The sequence below is a fragment of the Musca domestica genome, unplaced genomic scaffold (assembly GCF_030504385.1).
Source record: "Musca domestica strain aabys unplaced genomic scaffold, Musca_domestica.polishedcontigs.V.1.1 3, whole genome shotgun sequence".
Classification (NCBI taxonomy): Eukaryota; Metazoa; Arthropoda; class Insecta; order Diptera; family Muscidae; genus Musca; species Musca domestica.
The window spans coordinates 11,188,460-11,208,349 of NW_026712299.1; positions in this window are offsets into that span (position 1 = coordinate 11,188,460).

Consider the following 19,890-nt stretch of genomic DNA (forward strand, 5'->3'; position numbering starts at 1 on the left):
TAAACGGCACCGACATGACCTTTTTTCTGTACCGACGATTTCTGGATGTAATTCAAAATTCAATGCTCTATCCTAAATGTTTCTTAATATATTTTAAACTGTAGGGGTCCCTGTAAAAATGGTAAAAACTATATAAATGCCTTAACAACGTCAAGCCTAAGAACCTGAACCCTCCTATAGGGTTTAAAACTTCAAACCAAATGATAAAACTTTTCAATGATACAATATACATTTTATACCCTACACCACAAGGTGGCCAGGGTATTATGTCTTTGTGCATTTGTTTGTAACAGGCAAAAGGAAATGAGATAGACCCATAGTTCCTTTTGATGATCTGCATAGAATCACTTTCTGAGTTGATTTATGCATGTCAGTCCGTCTGTCCATGTATTCTTGTGAACAAAATTTCAGGTCGCATTTATTATCCGATTGAGATGAAATTTTCCAAACAACATTTGTTTGGCCCAAGGACGAACCCTATTGAAATTGGAGATAATCGGTAATAATTTAGATATAGCTCCCATATATATCTTCGTTCGATTTGCCTTTTATTGTGCACCAAACGTGTACTATGGGCCCGAATAGTATGGAATTTTGCACCTACAACCAAATGAAAATACATATGCCAAATTTGATCGAAATCGGTTCAGATATAGCTCCTATATATATTGTTCATCCGATTTGTTTTTTTTTTTTCTCCTCCGCACTTTGTAACAACAATATTTGGGGAAATATATCAACTGCAGCTCAGAAATACCTTTGCTAAATTTTATCGAGATCGGTTCAGATTTGGATATAGCTCCCATACATAACATCGTCCGATTTACTTTTTTTTTATTCTGCACCAAACGTCTAATATTTGCCCAAATGGGATGGAAATTTGCACATACGACCGAATTGAGTCTAGAAGGCAGTATGCCAAATTTGGTGAAGATCGGTTCAGATATAGCTATAGCTTCCATATATATTGTTCATCCGATTTGTTGTATTTGTTACCCACCGCCGTAATATGCACTCCGTAACAACGATATTCAGGAAAATATATCAAATACAGCTCGGAAATACCTTTGCTAAATTTTATCGAGATCGGTTCAGATTTGGATATAGCTCCCATATATATCTTTATCTGATTTCAAATTAATTTTGCACCAAATGGGCAATACAAGTCCGAATTTAAAAGATACAAATGCTTCGGCATATTAGTCCTTTGAATTTTAAATTATAATTATAATCATAGGGTGTATGATTGAATTCTCCCATAAAATCTTTTAATTGTTATGTGGAGCTCAACTGAATTAGCAAAGTGGTGTATGGTATCATAAAATCGGCCCCGCCCGACTTTAGGACTTTCTTTACTGTTTTTTTTTCCGAGACTTTCAATGAGTTCTGATCTACATAAAACAAATATTTGTATTTCTTCCAGGCGTCAACCCAAAATAAGGAAAAAATATCAAAAATTTGGGAAATATTGAAAATACTCTGACGTCTTATACGATACACATGAATTCTTCTTTAGCTCTGCTTTAATTATTATTGAAAAAATAAACTGTTTCCTATAGTATTACATCCTTCGTTTTAGTCAGAAGGAAACTTCGCCACAAAACATGGTAATGAGGGGTATCACTTTGTTCAACACGCCCTTTTTCCTTTGCTAACTTTTTTCTAATATTGAAAGACGTATCAAACTAACAAACTTACAAGTATAAAAACTAATAACTTCAACTAGCTTTTGTTTAAAAAAAAAAATCATTGGTCAACATTAAAGTACACCAACAACTCGGACCTGTCTTCACAATATCCTACTTCTGTTTATTTTTTGCTCCAACAGCTATGTTGTTGTTGTTTTTCTTTCCTTAAAATATTGAAATACATCAGCAAAAAGAATAATAATACCCCACCGCCACCACCAGCAACCAGAAATCAATGCAATCCGCAAACAAACAAAAAAATGAACCGAAATCCGAATGGTTTGCATTGTTGTTGTTATGTTGAGAGTTTGAATTTTTTTTCACGATTTCAATGCCTTTTTCACTGGCGGATATTGTGCACTTTTATGCTCAATCAACAATGTTCTGTTTTTTTTTGCTGCCGCTTTGTTGCTCTGTTCCGCAACCTCCTACCCGCAAAACATCTTCACTGAAGTGGTCTATGGAAAATTCAATGAACCTGGTTAATGCCCAGAGTACATGAGGCAAAACGAGCAAAAAATAGGAGAGCGAAAAAAACTAGAAATCCCAACCAACGGAATTTATTGAATGGCAACGGATCAAATGTACAAAACTCGTATGAATGTTGAAGTATTAGACAAAAGAAGCAGTCGATAGATTGATTTTTATAAAAACGGTATAATTTAATGGTTGATAATAGTTTTTTCTTTCCTTCATTCTGACAAATGTTAAAATAGAGAATTTTTAAAGCAATTTCCTGTTATTTTCGCATGACGGCTAAAGTAAAGTAAATCGGAAATTGTGTTCACGGCCCCTGACAATAAATAATAAAAGTGATAAGAGATTGTAAATGTGGAGTCAAACTTTTTATATTTTATAACGCCATATAACAATATTATGTTCAGCTCACTAGCCATTTTTCGGCCACTGCCACGCGGGTTTCGATCAAGTCGCCTCATTACTTTTCGAACCAATTCTGCTGATGTTGCTGTTACCAGTATCACGGTAACGAATGATTTATTCACATTTTCACAAAAATTCTTGAGTGCTCTAACGATAGCCACATGAGGTTTTCCAGCCAAATATAAAAAAATTACACTATCACGCTTGAATTCCATCACGAATAATAATTTTTTCTGGGAAATTCTCACCAAAATGCTTTTGTATGCTTGTAAACAATATAAAGAGCTGCCACTGGAATAATTTTAACATCTGTCGGACGAGTGGCTTAGAAATGACAGTAGTCTGAAGTTGGTTGCAGTCTTTTCATATCACCCTGTATCGAAAACAGCATTTTTCTCTTGCTTGTAATTTTATTATTTATTAAATTGTGCTTTCCGATACCGACCTGCCGATAGGCCCAATATTGTCACATAAAAATGTTGTTTTGAAAGTTAGTAAATCGATAAATTCGAAATAGGTTAGAAAATCTCACTATAGAAATTATTTCGATATTTAAAATTATGGTTACGTCAGCAAGTGGAGTAAACGATTTATAGCCAAACCGGATATTCTCAAAATCTCTAATATTTTACAGTTCTGATATATTATTTGAATATTTTACTGAGAGCTTAAAATGTTTACTCCTAAGTAAAAAAACATTAAGTTCGGCCGGGCCAAACTTTTCATACCCTCCACCTTAGGGTAAAGGAAACATTAGAAGAAATGTGGCAAAAACCATTAAAATGCCGAAATCAGGAGGTACCGTTATATGGGGGCTATACCAAATCGTAAACCTACACATGCAATGTTTCGCCAAAGGAGACCCACAAATACCAATTTTCAGACAAATCCGTGAAAAAATGTGGCAAAAATCATCAAAATACCGAATATCGGGAGGCACCGTTATATAGGGGCTATACCAAAACGTGGAGCTATAATTGCAATGACTCGCCACACGAACTGCGACCCATTATAATCTACAACTACCAATATTCAGAAAAATTCTTGAAAAAATGTGTTAAAAATCATCAAATTGGGAGGTACCGTTATATGGGGACTATTTCAAAACGTAAACCTATACATACAATGTTTCACCACACGAAGTAGGACCCATTATGACCTACAAATACCAATTAATAGACAAATCCGTGAAAAAATGTGGCAAAAACCCTCAAAATACCGAATATCGGGAGGTTTCTTTATTTGGGGACATACCAAAACGTGGACCTATACATCCAATGTTTTGCCACAGGAACTAGGACCCATTATGACCCACAAATACCAATTTTTAGACAAATCAGTGAAAAAATGTGGCAAAAACCCTCAAAATACCGAATATCGGGAGGTTCCGTTATATGGGGTCTATACCAAATGATGGACCCATACATGCAATGTTTCGCCACCGCAGCTAGAACCCATTATGACCAACAAATACCAATTTTTAGACAAATCCGTGAAAAAAATGTGACATAAATCATCAAAATATCCTAGACACAATACAAATTGTTCTGCTGAATTTTGACGCGCTACGTCAAATAATGTGGACTGTATCGTGATTTCAACAGACAGATAGACAGGCAGACGGACTGACAGACGGACATCGTTAAATCGACTTAGAATTTTATGCTGATTATGAATATATATACTTTATGGGGTCTACGACGAATATTTAAGGATGTTACAAACGGAATATATTTTACCCGCTAAATATTGTCCAATGACCAAACAAAATGTTAGGCTTCTTCACTGCCCTAAACTCTAGCCCCATTCCAAATTCCGCGTTGATTGGTCTATACTTGTCACCTGTACAGCAGCTGAAAAATCAGGAAAATTTCTGTTTTTTGTCCATTTAAATCCCTGAATATCCAAAAACAATAGGGTTGAAGATCGGGCCCTATTTGCCAACCGTAACTTGATTACAAATTAACCTGGACAGACGGTTAATCAGCTAGGCGAGATAGGAAGATCCATATATAGTGTCTATATATAGTGACGGGGATCAATATTTCGAGATGTTATATAATTGTTGACCCAATCAGACTTATAATATCCCCAACATAGTTTTGTAGGGTATGAGAACTCTATACTGCCTAAAAAATACCCATTGTTATGCGAAATAATCAAATATGGCACATTTACTTACCTCAGTCTACACAACATTTGACCCACATACATCAACCACTCTCAACACATGTACGCACAATCCCTTTCCCATAAATTGCACTACCACCAACCATCCCCTCCCAACCTTCATTTAATCAACGCATTCCATAACATTGATTGAGCACGTTTTGCTGTAATGTCGCTAAAATTGTTATTGTGTTTTTACATGGATTTTTAATAAATATAAAATGCACCGCAAACACCGTCCTTCCAACGCCGAACGCCTGCCTGCCCGTCCTACTGCCTGTCCGTCACAATAAGTAATCAGTATTTGTTTTGCCCTCATATGTGGGTTTACATCAAAGACTACTTTTGGCTTAGTCAACACAAGATTTCCAACAACGACAACAAAAAATTAAGTTCGAAGCGAACAAAAGCTTTCTAATATGATGAATTGGATTTTCTCCACCCACTCCGTGTCACCTTCTCTCTCTCTCTCTCTATCATTCTTGTTTCCTGTGAAAAAGTAGTATTTTTTGTTTGGGCAACAAAGATTTATAAGACGAAGGCAAGACTCGAGGTTCGTAGACACCATATCCAGCCATTTTCGTACATTGTACATATCGACAAAGTAATCCAAAAATGACCGTTTTTATTGACATTAACACACAAGGCAATATTGTCATATGTGCGTTGGAGGTTGACAGATTTAGGAGCAACGAAACAAGACAGAAAATAGCACATGACACGTACGACTGAAACAACAAAATTTATGCTTTGCACAGTCGGCTGGCGAAATAAGTTAATTTGATTCAATATTGTAAGTGCAAAATAACAGGTCAGGAGTGAAAGAAAGGCCGTTCTGTAGACAATTGACAAGGTATGTTAAAATTTTTGGCGACAAAAAGCAAAAATAAACCAGTAAAGAAAGTCTTAAAGTAGGGCAGGGCCGACTTTGTGATACCCTACACCCTTTGCTAATTTAGTAGAGCTACACATAACAATTAAAAGTTTTTATGGGAGAATTCAGTCATAAAAGCTATGATTATAATTATAATTTAAAGTTCAAAGGACTAAATATCCCAAAGCATTTGTATCCTTTAAATTCGGAATTGTATTGCCCATTTGGTGCACAATTAATTTGAAATCGGATAAAGAGCTAAACCCAAATCTGAACCGATCTCGATAAAATTTAGGAAAGATATTTCTGAGCTGTATTTGATATATTTCCCTGAATGTCGTTGTTACGGAGTGCATATTACGGCTATGGGTAACAAAAATAACAAATCGGATGAACAGTATATATGGGAGCTATAACTATATCTGAACCGATTTCGATCAAATTTGACATACTTATTTTCAGGACCAATCTGATCGTACGTTTTGACCGATTATCTCCAATTTCAATACGTTTCGTCCTTGGACCAAACAAATGATCTGTGCAAAATTTCAACTGGATCGGGAAATAAATGCGACCTGTACTTTGTTTACAAAAATACATGGACAGACGGACGGACGGACATGCATAAATCGACTCAGAATGTGATTCTATGCAGATCATTAAAAGGAACTATGGGTCTATCTCGTTTCCTTTTGCCTGTTACAAACAAATGCAAAAATGAAAAACAAATGAAAAAACTGGAACCAACTTCAGACTACTGCCATTACCAATCTACTCGCCCGACAGCTGTTAAAATTAATTCAGTAACAGCTCATTATATTGCTTTCAAATGTACAGAAGTATTTTGTTGAGAATTTTTCAGAAAAAAAGTTATTCGTGGTGGAATTCAAGCGTAATAGTGTTATTTCTTTATATTTGCCTGGAAAATCACAAGTGGCTGTCGTTAGAGCACTCCAGCATTTAAATGTGAATAAATCTTTTGTGCCTCGTACCATCACTAGCTGCCGTGATACTGGTAGCGTAGCCCGACGTCAAGGAAGTGGACGGAAGAAAATACCAACATCAGCAGAAATGGTTCCAAAAAAATAAAGAACGACTTGATCGAAACCCGCATTCCAAAAAGTGCAAGAACTTACACCGCAGCAGAAAGAAAATAGACTCAAAAGAGCTAAAGAGTTACTTCGCTTGGCCGAAAGTGGTAAACTGCCGAGTTTGGGTTTCTCTAATGAGAAAACATTCGTTGTCCAGCAGTTTGTAAACAAACAAAATGATCGTGTTTACTTTCCAAAGAGGTCAGCTGAAAATGTGCACCTTCGGTTGGCCACCAGAACTCAAGCGCTGGCCATGGTTATGGTGGGGGCCGCCATAACAGCCGATGGTCGCTCTCCGCTAGTATTAATCGACCGTGTCATCAGAATAAATGACGAATATTATGACGAAAATATTCTGGAGGATGAGTACACAAACATTTTGGCCGCAGACCTTGGACATTCCTACAGGACTCAGCACCACCGCACTCAGAACGCGCCACCCAAGAATGATTACAAAATGAGGTTCCTCGCTTCATTTCCAGCGCACAATGGTCAACAAAATCTCCAGATACCAATCCGTTGGACGATTTTGTCTGGAGTATTTTGGAAAGCAAGGTTGGCACTAAAAAATACCAAAGTGTCGATCAACTCAAGCAAGCACTTCGCCGGGAATGGGCCAAAATACCGCAGAGCAACATTCGGTCATAATTCTTGCCAATTCGAACAAATCTAAACAAATCTAGGATTTTATGATCGTTTGGTTTTTCAAATCGTTGGCCTTTTGTGGGGGAGGTACCAGAAGGAATGGGCCATCTCTACCATCTTTATTGCAGATTTTATGTTTATGGAAATATTAAGATGTGCTAAGTCTGAGTGGAATCGGATTTTATGATCCTCATGAATATTCAAAATTTTGACCCTTTATGGGGAAGGTATCATTAGGAGTGAATTTTGAAATTTCCTTGTGTGAATTATCAGACAATTCCGTTTGAAAATGTTTCTAAAATCATCAAAATACCGAATATCGGGGGTACCGTTATATGGGGGCTATAAGATATCGTGGACCGATATAGCCAATCTTCGAACTTGACCTGCCTGCAGATAAAAGAGAGATCTGTGCAAAATTTTAGCTCCATATCTTAGTTCGTTTAGACTGTAGCGTGATTACAACAGACGGACAGACAGGGCTAAATCGTCTTAGAATTTTTCGCTGATCAGGAATATATACTTTGTTGGGTCTAAAATGATTATTTCGATGAGTTGCAAACGGAATGATGAACTTAACATACCCTCCATACTGTATATGGTGGGGGGTATAAAAATGCTGACCCTATTGTGGGGGAGGTACTTGATGGAGTGGGTCGACATCAATTTATTAAATTTATAAAATTTATTTATTTATTTTTTTTTTTTTTTTTTTTTTTTTTGAAAATTTTGAACGATTAACCAAGCTTGGACCACATTGGATACTCCCTTCATGAGTAATCGTTCGCACCAGCCAGACGGAGCAAAATGTCTTGAAACGGATCATTCCTTTGCTCCACAGTGTATTGCATAGTATAAACAACTACAATGTAGAAAAGATAAAGTTCAATATTGAATCCAAAGTTAATACCAACACGAACGTGCCACGAACATCTGAAATACTTAAAACTCCATCAAATGTATGTATTTAATGTATTTATTTATATTTTTTGTTTCTTTTCTTCAATCATCAAAACTAAGCTTAGTCCCAATTGGCTGTAGATACATTCATATAACTTGAAAGTTTGTATGTGTGTGTCGATATATAAATCTCTTCAACCTCCACAATAACACCAATCAATACGAAAAAGTTTTTTTGGTTAATTTTTCTGGGTATACATCAGTCATTATGATTATTTTTTTGATTATTTGGCGATTCTTTTAAAGGCAATATGACGTTAGATGAATCAATTATTTAAAAGTTTTAGAAAATGTTTTTTTTTATTTTTTTCTTTTAATTTTGAAAAAAAAAAAAAAACAGTAAGGAAAAGTCAAAAGTCGGGCGGTGCCGACTATATGATACCCTACACCACCATATATATTTAGTAGCTGTATTAGGACATACCAACTCTCAACATTTGGCTTTGGAGCAGTCATAGTTTGGTTTCAGAGGGAACTAGTATATAAGAGGCATATCCAATTCTGAAAAGATTTTCACTAATATTTGTGTACAAAATAAAATGATATAACATTGAGAAGGAATATATTAAAAAATATATATCGGAACCGAGTTCCCCAAAATGGAAACCTACGTCCCGAAATGCAATCTATTTGGACTGATATTAGCCATTATTTGCACAATAAACCTGAAATCGGATTAAGGATATATGTGGGAGCTATATTAAAATCTTAGCCGTTCTCAATAAAATTTTGCAAAGGTATTTTAAAGCTCTATAAGATATCTAGTACCAAATATCGTTGTTGTCATATTACGAATGTGAGGGACTTAAACACCAAATCGGATAAAACATATATATAGGAGCTATAGCTATATCTGAACCGATTTTCACAAAATTTAATCTACTTGCTTCTAGATTGAATTCGGTCGGATGTGCCAAAATTAAGGCCATTTGGTCCTATATTGGCCATTTGGTGCACAATTAACCCCAAATCTGATGAAACATATATATCTGAACCGATTTTCTCCAAATTTGTTGTGCTTGCTTCTTAACCGAATTCGGTGAGATGTAGCAAAATGCATGTCATTAACAATTATATTAGGCATTTGGTGCACAATAAACCTGATATCAGATAAAGATATATATGGGAACTATATTCTAATCTGAACCGATCTCGACAAAATCTGACAGAGGTATTTTCGAGCAGTATTCGAAGTCCGGTACCAAATATATACATATTGTGGAGTACATATTAAGCATGTGAGGGACTTAAAACCCCAAGTCGGATGACACATATATATATTGGAGCTATAGCTTTATCTGAACCGATTTTCTACAAATTTGATTTATTTGCTTGTAGACTGAATTCGGTGGGATGTACCGAAATTCAGGTTCATTTGGTGCATATATAACCAGAAATCGGTTGAATATATATGGGAGCTATATCTTAATCTGATCCGATAATCACCAATTTCGATAGGGTTCGTCCTTGAGCCAAAGAAATATTGTTTACAAAATAAGTTCGCCCTGCATTTTGTTCACAAAATTATATGGACGGAAGGACAGACGGACAGACAAACAGACGGACAGACGGAATGACATGACATGCGTAAATCGACTCAGAAAGTTATTTTATGAAGATCCTCAAAAATAACTATGGGTCTATCTCGCTTTCTTCTCCATGTTACAAACAAATGCACAAAGGCATAATACCCTTACCACTATGTGGTCTAGGGTATAAATATCTAAGCAATACAAATTTAATAAACATAACTCATAGTCATCTTGTCTATTGTAAAACAAGTAAAAAAAAACTAAATTCGGCCGGGCCGAACTTTTAATACCCCCCACCATTTGGAAAGAACTTTAATAATTTCAAAAAACTTCCAGAAACTTCCTATACGAAGAAGTGGACCTGCTTAAGAAATTGTTTGTCACAGGCTGTAGTACCCATTACGAACTTCAAATACCAAATTTGAAACAATTCCGGTGAATAATGTCGCACAAATCATAAAAATACCGACTATCGGAGGTACCGTCATATGGATCTATTCGAAAACGTGGACCTGCATGCAAAATTTTTTGTCATAAGCTGTAGCACCCATTACAAACTTCAAATACAATATTTGAAATTATTTCTGTAAATAATGTCGCTAAAATCATGAAAATACCGAATATCGGGAGGTACCGTTATGTAGGTTCTATACGAAGACGTGGATCTGCATACGGAATGGTTTTCCATAGGTCCATGTAGTAACCATTAAGATCTTCCAATACGAAATTGAAAACAATTCCGGTGAATAATGTTGGTGAAATCATCATACCGGTATCGGGAGCTACCTATATGAAATTTGAAATATATCCTAAAATCATGAAATTACCGAATATCAGGAGGTACGGTTATTAGAGGCTATACGAAGACTTGGACCTGCTTATAAAAATTTTGTTCATGAGTTGTAATATTTGAAATAATTCCGATAAATACTGTCCTCCATAGAATGGTGAAGGGTGTAAAAATGTTGTTATGGATATTGATATAAGTAGTGGTATTTTAAATTGTACACTAACTCAAATTTTTCATAGAAGGCTAGCAAGACTTAAAGTATTTACCTCCTCCTCCTATGGGAAGATTTCCCATTAGTGACATTTTGAAATATTTTTTTATTTAGAATTCATTTAAAATGTTACTACTCTCAAATGTTTCTAATTAAACTTTTCTCTGAAAAATTAAAAATTTCACTTATTTTAATAATACTATTTAAAACTTTATAGCCACAATTCATCATCTCAGTTTTCGGCAAGTAATGGAAAAGACCTAAATTCTCAAACACTTTAATAACCAGCCATCCATCCATCCATTCATCAAAAATTATTTGGCCAACATAAAATTCTCCATGGCAATGGTCAAATGGAATAAATCTTCTTTTAATCAAATGCCTACCTGCCAACCAACCTACCTTATCTTCAGACATTTAGTCAATGATTCCTTTGGCTTGTTGTTGTTCTTGCTGCTGTTGTTGTGCCTAATTAAACAGCACTTGAGGAGATCTTTAGTGTTCCGTCAGGTGTGGACAACTTAAAAATGGAGATGTTATCTGCATTTGTGAATCTTCTATTAAGAGACCTATAATTAAATGTGCTTTCCAAATGATAAAATTTCTAATTAAATTTTCCTTTTCAGAAACATTTCACACTTGAATTAAATTCACTTTGTTGGACTCGGGGTAAAACGGGTGGGTGACCATTGCTATGGGAATGGCAAAGGAAGGCGTGTAATTTGCTCATTATGTTTCTCCCCCCCAACAAGGACAAATCATCAACCAATAGCACGGCGGGGATGGGAATAAACGAATCAACTGCATCGAACATCTCACGTCTCTCCCACGGCAAAATTTCTATGATTATTTTCGAACGGTAATGATGAGTTAATATAATTATGTAATATGCAAATAATATTTAAATGTTGCAAATTTTCCCAGGAAATGGCAAAAATATGGTGGTGGGGGGGATTTGAAAACAGTCAATTTAACAAAATGTAATTTTCCAGATAATTATAATTTGCTGTTCATTTAAATTGAATTTTAGGGGGAATTGTGTTAATGTGTGTGTGTGTGTGTGTGGAATAAATGAAACTGCAAGGACGATTTAAATGAACTCAAAATGTGTGAGTTTGGAAAAATTTATTGGGGTACTCAAGGGAATGGAATAGATAGTATTAAGAGTTTGGAGAAATATTAACAAGAGTAATGCTGCAGGTGTTGTACATATGATTGATGCAATCATGATAAAGGGATTTTTTAGGTATCCCTTCACATTTCCCAACAAAAGTGAACGTTTTAAATGGTACATTAATCTTCTTTCCTTTTTTATTTTCCCTTCCTTCCAAATTTAATTATTGAAGATACGTTGCTTTCAACATTCTGAAATTTTTTGGTCGCCATCCAGTCACATGAACATGTAAAAAAGCAAAAGAATGTATTTGGCAATTACCAAAAAAAAAAAATCCGTTAAAAATTCTGTTAAAATCTTATAATAAAATACCGAATGTAGCTGTTATATTAGGGTCTATACGACGATATGGATCTGCATATGTAGCTTTTGTCGTAAGCCCTTACAATATTCACATACGAAACTTAAAAAAAATCGGTGAATAATGTAGCTAATATCATTAAAATACCGAATATCGGCAGATACAGTTTTTTGGGGCTATACGAAGACGTGGTCCTGCACAGACAATCTCCTGTCATAGGTTATAGAATCCATTACGAACATGAAGTACCAAATTTGAAACAATTCCGGTGAAAAATGTCGCGAAAATCAACAAAGTACCGAGTTTCGGGAGGTACCATTATATGGGGGCTCTACGAATACATGGACCTGCACAGACAGTTTTCTGTCTTAGGTTGTAGTTTCCATTTCGAACTTCAAATACCAAATTTTAAACAATTCTGATGAATATTGTCGCAAAAATCATCAAAATATCGAATATCGGGAGGTACCTTTACATGGGGGGCTATACCAAAACGTGAAAATTTTATCAATCTACTTGAATTCGGAAGCTAAAGTAATTTCCACAGACGGACAGACGTCTTGCTGATCAAGAGCATATATACTTTGCTGATCAAGAGTATATATACTTTCTTGGGTCTAAAATATATATTTCGAGGTGTTACAAACGGAATGACAAACTTAATATACCCTCTATGGTGGAGGGTATAAAAAATACGAGCAAGTGGCATTCAAGATTTGACCGAATGGAGGAAAGTATGGGATGTAGTGGCCCTCTATTTTCCATGTTAGCTGTTAATCCAGTTCTGATAAAGATATTAAAAACTGTCCAGATTGAACTATCTACGGTATCCGACCCATTCTTTATGTAATTTTTTGAAAATTTCCAACTGGCTTTCGCATTTTAAGAGCAGTATTGTTGTTCAAAATTTTTTCTACTCTCGCACTACATTTTATTCTGATATAAATATTACCACGTGCCCAGTTGGGATCATATCTGGTTCTCCTTTTTTTTAGGTCATTTCAACCCTTTTGAGTATGTTGAACTATAATTCCCATTTTCACTGTACATGTACAGTAAAGAAAGGTCAAAAGTTTGGCCGGGCCGACTAATTGATGCCCTACGCCGCTATGCGTATTTAGTAGAGCTCCCGGAACAAAAAAGTGTAAATTGGGATTTTATGTGAAGTAGATCATACCAACTATGAACCTTATTTGAATGCGTATCATGGCTTTAGAGTAGTCACAATTTGGGAACTATATCCAGCTCTGAATCGATTTTTAACAAATTTGACGGAGGCTTTTGTACCTCTAACTACAATTTATTGGAACAACCGGACGAGTTTAACCAAATGAAAAAAAATCGGTTAAATATAAATATGTATATCCAATTTGGGCTATAGTTCACAATAACAACATAGTTCACAATTATGTAAAAAATCTGCTCTTATTCCGATAAAATCAAGCAAAGGTATTTCTCCACGATATATGGTATTAAATATCATTGCTATGGAGTGCATATAACGCATGTGAGGGACCTTAACACTAAGTCGGATGAGACTATATGGGAGCTATAGCTATATCCGAGCCGATTTTCACCAAAAATTTTAAATACTTGCTTTTAAGCTGAATTTCGTCGGAAGTACCAAAATTCTATAGGGAGCTATAGGTTTATCTGAATCGATTTTCACCAAAATTTGGAGTACTTGTTTCGTGGACGGATTCAGTCGAATTTGCCAAAATTCACTTAACACTAAGTCGGATGAGACTATATGGGAGCTATAGCTATATCCGAGTCGATTTTCACCAAAAATTTTAAATACTTGCTTTTAAGCTGATATTTGTCGGAAGTACCAAAATTCTATAGGGAGCTATAGGTTTATCTGAATCGATTTTCACCAAAATTTGGAGTACTTGTTTCGAGGACGGATTCAGTCGAATTTGCCAAAATTCAGTCCATTTGGGCCTATATTAGTCATTTGGTGCACAATAAACCTGATATCGGATAAAGATATATATATGGGTATATATCTGATCCGATCTCGATAAAATGTGACGGAGGTATGTTTGAGCACCATAAGTTATCTGTATCATTCTTGTGGAGTGCATAGTACGAATGTGAGGGACCTAAACACCAAATCGAATAAAACATATATATGGGAGCTATAGCTATATCTGAACCGATTTCGCCCAAATTTGATGTTCTTGCTTTTAGACTGAATTCGGTCGGATGGGCCAAAATTTAGGTCATGTGGACTGACATGGGGCATTTAGTTGAAGATATTTATGGGAGCTATATCTGAATTTGATATAGACTATTGGTTTTAAGATACTGAATTTTATTTAGGTCAATGTAGAGTTTTATATTCTGTTGGAGCTCAATAGCGGGGCGAACCACGCTTGATCTAAATATTTCCTGCTTTCAATATAGCATTAACGTTTGTCTTCTTGAATAACCGAACAGGTGACCTGAGTGGAGAATATATATGAAGTTCCTTAAGTCATGTTTTGCTCGTAATTTGCTGTGGATAATGTACTCTTCTTCTATTGATTCACTAAAAAATTAAAAATTACTTTTGTACCGTATTTTTTTTTTTTTTTCTTAATTCAACCAACAACATCGTAGCACTTTTTATTATTTAGCAATATCAAACTTTATGTTCCGTGTAAATTAGGTCACAACCTTACCACTACTTCAACCACCACCCCACTACACGCACCACTACACCCACAACATTTAAATTATTTTTATCACTCTTCGCCATATAACTCATCAGTATTTTGCACCACATAAATAATGCCAGCTAACAGTTAGAAAACAAACATTAGCCAGGATTTATTATAATTGCAATTTGATGTTTTCATGTTAATTTATAATGGCCGGATGTACAAAAATAACAACAACATCAAAAGCAGCAACATAACCCAAGAGATCGCTCCCATTGCTGCTGTTGATGATGAAATGGAATACACAGCCTAATGACTTTAAAATTTTTATCAATTTTGTGGTCGATGTCGTCATCGTCGCCGTCGTTGCAGGACCATTCAATCTTGCCGACTTCCTGTTGTGAGGTTCTGCTAATGAAAGTCTATTTTTATAATTTTCATTTTATTTATGGGGTTATTTAGTGTACAGTAACGGATACCGATGCCTGATATCCAATACGGCACCCGCATCACTGTTACCTTTCGTCGTTTCGTATTTCGTTCATTCAGAGACCTGCTGTGAGTAGATGTGCAGGTTCTTTTCATTATATCTTCGATGGAGTGGAGAATATGTAAAGTTTATTATTTAATTTGTGACTGGAGAAAAGTACTTTTTTTTAATTTCCTATCTGTGAATCAATGTTTAAGTAAATGAAAGGCCTTTAAAGTTCTTCCGTCCATATAAGACCTTGTGACCTATAGAAGAGCCTTAAGTTCTCTATCTATTGAAATCCTTAAGTTCTCTATCTATTGAAATCCCCTTATGGATCTTTTGTATATGGAAGACCTTTTGAAGGATTTCTGTTCAAAGAAGACCTTTTGAAGGTAATCTGAAGGATAGAAAAATACCTATAGAAGACTTTTCCAGGTCTCCTGTATAAAGAAATGTCTAAGGACGACCTTTTGAAGGTCTTCTGTCAAAAGGAGTGATTTTGAAGACCTTTCTGTCTATACCGGACCTCTTAAACCTTTTGAAGACCTGGTGAAGGTACTCCGCCCATAAAAGACCTTATGAAGATCCACTGTCCATAGAAGACCTGGTAACCTATACAAGACCTTGTGACTAATAGAAGAGCTTTTAAAATTCTCTATATACTGAAAGCCCCTTAAAGACCTTTTGTCTCCAAAAGACTTTGGGCAGGTCTATAGAAGACTTGTGACCGACCTTGTGTGCAGGCCTTCTATCTATAGAAGACCTTGTGAAGCTCTCCATCTATAGAAGACCTTGTGAAGGTCTCCTGACTATAGGCGACCTCTTAAAGCTCTCCTGGCTATAGACGACCACTTAACAGTCCCCTGGGTATTTATAGAAGACCTCCTAAAGGTCTTCTGTCTATCGAAAACCCCCTATTGGTCGTCTGTCTATAGAACCCATCTTAAAGTTCCCACTCTGAAGAAGACTTCCTGAAGATTTTTTGCCATTAGAAGAAATTTAAAGCTCTTCTATCTACCTTAAAGATCTTCTGTCTATAGAAAATTGCTTAATGCCCTTCTGTCCATAGGAGAACTTGTGAAGGTCTTCTATCTATAGAAGACCTTGTGAAGTTCTACTGTCTATAGAAGACCATGTAAAGGTCTTCTGTCTCTGGAAGACCTTGTGAAGGTCTTCTGTCTGTAGAAGATCTTGTGAAGGTCTTCTGTCTCTAGAAGATCTTGTGAAGGTCTTCTATCTCTAGAAGACCTTATGAACGTCTTCTGTCTCTAGAAAATTGCTTAATGGCCTTCTGTCCATAGGAGAACTTGTGAAGGTCTTCTGTCTATAAGACCTTTAGTAACTTGTGAAGGTCTTCTATCTATAGAAGACCATGTAAAGGTCTTCTGTCTCTGGAAGACCTTGTGAAGGTCTTCTGTCTGTAGAAGATCTTGTAAAGGTCTTCTGTCTCTAGAAGATCTTGTGAAGGTCTTCTATCTCTAGAAGACCTTATGAACGTCTTCTGTCTCTAGAAGACCTGGTGAAAGTCTTCTATCTATAAAAGACCTAGTGAAAGTTTTCTATCTATAGAAGGCCTTTTGAATATATTCTGCCAATGGAAGACATCTTGAAGGTCTTCTGTCTATAGAAATTCCTTTTAAAGTTTTTGTCTATAGAAGATTTTTGAAAATTCTGCCATTTTTTATGGTATATTGTCCCGAAATTCCTAAGAAATTCTCTTCTTAGAGGCCTTTAAGTTGTAGAGTATCACACTGTCGCTTACCCCGAACTGTATCCTTCCTTTTATTACATTTTCTTTAGCCATTTCTAGCTCGGTACAGAAACAGCAATAAATTATTGTCTGATGTGGAATCATTCTCATGTTTCGCTGACTGCCATTGGCGAAAGAACGAAAGGAGTACATGGACGTGGAGTTGGAAAAATAAAAATAACAAAACATGTTGTTTTCTGGCGTTCGGATCGTAATTAAAATTATAAAACTAATGGAAAATAATGTTTGAAGTCAACAACAGGCACACACCTACATACAATGTCAAAACAACAAAAACAAGACTGGAACGAAATACCGTAATTAGCAAAGCGAATTGAAATGACACTCCTCTCGAAGATACAGGAGTTTGGCCCCGCTCCTCCTCCTTGGCTGGCTGATATCATTAACCTGTCTTCCAAAACGAAAGGATGGTAATTAAGTTGTGGGCTTAACGTTTAATTAGATTCGAAACAATTTATTGCGGCCACTATTAGTTTTTATGTGTCTTTTATTAGCAGGGAATTGCCTGACTTTATTTGCCTCTCTATTTTTTTTTTTTTTTTTTTTGGGAAATTCATTCAATTTGGCATTATCGTAAACATTTTGAAAACGCCTACTTTCAAGATTGCTAAGAAATTGCCAGGGTAATAATAAAAAAAGAGCATGGGAGACAATGAAATAAAGTGCAAACGACTTTAAAAAATAGTTCGACAGTTTAGAGAGTATTAGCTCGAGTGCAATATTAAAAATGAACAGTGTGCTGAAATTGAAAAGCAGCATTAAGGTGATCAAAATCTTGGGAAGAAAATAGAAGAAATTTTTAGTATTTGTCAAATTCAGAATAGTGAGAAAATATAGAATGATCCAATTAATTAATAGACTTACCTGTTTAATCCCATGCTGCCTTCAGGCCTGTTGACGGAGAAACTTTATGCCAATCTGTTATTGCAGATTAAATCAAAATTAATTTCATATGCCAAAAATAATTTGGTATATTGTCACTAATAATCTTGAATATTAACAAATATTGTATCAGCTTGTTGAAAATTGTTTAGAATCTTTAAGAAGTGGCATTGGCTAAAATGGCTCTTATTGATGAAAGTGTAAGCACAACTCAGATTTTCAAAAACGTCCAAACTTCTTGAAGATCTGCTTCCTTAAGCAAATATTGATTTTTCATTTGATAATCTCAGCGGATAATGAAAAAGTCGTTAACATGCCTTTTGACTGGTCATAACAGAAATTCGTCCCCATAGCAAAAGATTAAAAGTACGTGTTGGTTAGGCAGCTAAGTATGCATTACGAAATTATATCTTCTTCCTTTGCGACTTTTTAATTTTTTTCTCCATAAGGAATATTTTGATTTGAATTCTATTTAATAAATAATTTCTTCCACTTTCCATGTTTTCTTTTTAAGCTTTTCAGTCTGACAAAATAAATGTTCTTTGGCCTACTAGAAAAGCCCTGAATAAATTTATTCTATTCGGTTTAATTGTGAAAAGTGTCACGAAAGTTTATAAGTTTCATTATCTTATCCATTCTAAGAGCATAGAGGAAGGCTTTATCGGTGCAAAATTGGGTACCAAATACTTGATTTCCTAACAGGTTAAAAAGTATCAGTCGGTTTTGCGACAGATGTACACCCTCACCCAATGTTCTATTATTTATATATATTTTGAGTTCTGTTATGATTACTCAAACTGTTGCAAAAAATCGCTGACTTGTTCGCATGTTACAACAGATATTAGTATGAGCCTGAAAGGCAAAGTCAAAAGTCGGGCTGAGCCGACTATATGACCCCCTACACCACTATGCATATTTAGTAGAGCTCCCGTAACAAAGGAATTTATTTGAAGTAGATCATATCACTTAGTTTCAGAGGGAACTAATATATAGGAGGCATATCCAATTCTGAATCGATTTTCACAAAATTTGACGGAGACAGCTTAATCTTTTATACCAAACAACTATAGAGTGTATAATATCACTTCGAGAAAATTATTTAAAAAAATATATCAGAGTTCCGCCTAATGGAAACGTTGGGCTGATGTTAGCCATTACATGCACATTAGACATAAAATCGGACGAGATATATATAGGAGCTTAATCCAAATTTGTATCGTTGGCCAAACATCATTGTTGTCGAATGCATTTTACGAATTTGAGGGACTTAAACACCAAATCGGATGAAACATATATATATATATATATATATATATATATATATATATATATATATATATATATATATATATATATATATATATATATATATATATATATATATATATATATACTGATATCAGTCATTTGGTGCACAATTAAACCGAAATCGGTTGAAGATATATATGGGAGCTATATCAAAATCTGAATCGATCTTGATAAAATTTGATACACTTATTTCAGAGCTATATCTGATATATGGTATCTAAGATCAGTGTTGTGGAATGCATATAATGCTTTTATCCAAATCGGATAAAATATATGCATTGGAGCTATAGCTATATCTGAACCGATTTTCCCAATTTTTATGCAATTGCTTCTAGACTGCATTCAGTGGGATGTACCAAAATTTAGGTCATTTGGACTAATATTGACCATTTGTTGTACAATTAACTATTTATCTCAATCGGATAATAAATTCGACCTTCATTTTGTTCACAAGCATACATGGACGGACGGACGGGCTGACATGCATAAATCACC